We start from the raw sequence: 2,720 nt of genomic DNA, 5'->3' as shown, positions 1-2,720 counted from the left end.
GTCGGCCCTGGCCATCTGCTCTCACCCTCCCCATACCTAATCCTGGTGCATAGGGAACACAGGCCCCCAGCTCCCCTTCTCTTCCCACCCTGAAGACAAGCACATGCCTTTTAAGGGGTTTACCACTGACCCTTTCAGGGAAAGCGCAGTGAGTAACAAAGGCATCCTGCATGTTTCACATGTTTCTGACTTTAAGCATCTGTTAGAATCCCGGCTCCTGGATGACTGCCTCCACTCCGCTACCTGCAGAGGGTGGGTGATCTTCTTGTCTGACTTGCCTTAAAGGGACCCACCTACCCCAGGACAGGTGACCCCACCAAGGTAGGACCCTCCTCACCACTACCCCTCCCACAGCTGAGGCGTGTTCTCTGCCTCTCTGAAGCTACTCCAGCTCCCAGGGCTGTGGCTCTGTTCAGAAACGAAAGACGTGATCCCTCTGGTTTCTCTTCTGCAGATTAGACTCAGGCAATAGCGGCCCAGATGTGCACGCCTCATACAGCCTCTGTGGCTGCTGTGGAGGGAATCTCTGTGCTTAGGGGCCAGATCATTCGCCATTGCTAGTATGGGCCAGGCTGAGGATGAGTGATGTGATACATACTCCACTGAAGGAGCACCCACAGGGGAGAAAGTGCTGGAAGCGGGGGCAGAGGGAAAGAAGAAATGAGGAGCTGGGGCATCAGAGCATCCTGCATGGAGGCCTGGGTTAGGGGCAGGAAAAGTATGCCCCCCACCCCCAGCACCAGTGAGCCCGCAGACCCGGGTGCGAGGGGATTTGTAGAGAGAAGACTTTGGACCAGCAGTTCAGGACACTTAGGTTCCAGTAGCTGTATGACCAGGGAAAGCCACTTTCCCTCTCTGAGCTTTGGTTCATCCTCCTTGAAGACTGAGACAACAGAGGAAAAATGTGAAGTGTAGAGTCAGAGGCATGAGTCTGTGCTCAACAAACATGACTCCTCATCCAGGAACCTGAAGACAGTTGTCAACTCCTTCCCAGGGGCCAAGACCTTTCCCCAGCTCAGACGGTCTGTTTACGAAGGAATCTGTCTTTTCTTCCCTCATCAGCACAGGCAGGGCCCACCGTACCGAGGTCCCATGGAGACCCTGCTGAAACCTGGGGGTGAAGGCAGGGGACTGAACAGTAGGAAGGGAAGAAATCTGGGAGTGGAGTGAGGTGGGCAGACATGGTGACAAGGGCTGCAGGGCTTCCCTAGGCCGAACGTGACATTGGTCCTGCTCCTCCCTGGCTTGTCCATCCGACCTGCACCTGCTCCCTCCTTCCCCACCAACCACCACATGTTCCCTAGGGCTATAGCTCTGACTCAGATCATTCTGCTTGGTGCTGTGGCTCAACATAAGTGGAGTTTCCAAGCGAAAGTCAATATCCTAGGCCCACCAGAGGCTAGAAAAATTATAAGACACAGGCCCTATCTGCCAAGAATTTTTAACCACAATTGTCAAGAATACCTATTTGATCACATTAGTTAATAGTATGTGACAAATTCAACTGCCTTCAAGATCTAGACAGCGTCGGTGGCTGAAGCAAGCTGGTGGAAGGCAGTAAGGAATGGTGGGACCTGTGGACCAACCCTAGGCCAACACGTCCTATTTCAAAGTGGGCCAAAGAAAAGACAGCTGCTGCCAGCCACCTGTTATGACATGTTCCCAGTTCTTACCAAGTGCCAGACACTGTGTGAAGTGCTCTCATATATTATTTTCCTTCATTCTCTCAAGAATTCTTTGAGAGAGGGAATAGTATTATAGGAGACAAAGTCTAAAGTGACCGGTATGATCCCTATATCCTCGTGTTCATGCCTTTGTGTAATCTCATCCACTTGAGTGTGGGCAGGATCTGTGACTTGTTTCTAACCAGGATAATAACCAATATGCCAACATCCAAGCAATACTGGCAGAGGCAGCGGGATATCCCTCCCATGATTACCTTACATTAGAAAAGACTCGGTTGTTCTTGCAGATTGGTACAGACACTTCCTCTCTTGCTGATATTAAAGAAGAAAGCTGCCAAGTTCTGAGAGAGCCTCTGGAGAGGGCTCCTGGCCAGGAGCTGTGGGTAGCCTCTAGGAGCAAGGGCAGCCTCCAGCCTACCGCCAACAAAAGGATTTTAGACCCACCACCACAAGGAGATGACTTGTGTCAGCAGCCTGTGTGAACCCGCCAGCAGATGCATCCCCACCGGAGGGTCCAGATGAGAGCCCAGCCCTGGCTAACAACCTTGACACCTTGGCCTCGCAGAGGACCCCATTAGGCTACCCCCAGACTCCTGACCCACTGACACTGTGGATTACCAGTATGCATTGTTCTAAGTTGCTAAGTTTATGATAATTTATGATGAAGCGAGCAAAAGTGAATATAAGTATTATCCCCCTCTTACAGATGAGGATCTAAAGCTCAGAGGCTGATCAGCCATATGATGACTATGAGCCACAGCAGGGACCAGCCCCAGCCTCCAGACTGCAGGCTGACATTCTCTCCAGGACTCCGCCTGCAGTGCTGGCCGTTGTTCTCTGAGTGGCTGCCTATATAGGAGAGGAGTAATCTACACGGCTTTGATTCAGTGACCATTTTTTCATTTCAATTCAACAATTTGTTGTACTCCCACCATGTGCCCAGCACTGTGCCAGGCATGGGTGATATAGCAGGGAGCAGCACAGATATAGGACCTGCTTTTGGGGAGCAGAAGCTACAGTGAGGGACATAAAGGA

Source organism: Nyctereutes procyonoides, unplaced genomic scaffold (genome assembly GCF_905146905.1).
Source record: "Nyctereutes procyonoides isolate TBG_1078 unplaced genomic scaffold, NYPRO_anot_genome, whole genome shotgun sequence".
Lineage (NCBI taxonomy): Eukaryota > Metazoa > Chordata > Mammalia > Carnivora > Canidae > Nyctereutes > Nyctereutes procyonoides.
Note: the sequence above shows the minus strand (reverse complement) of the source record.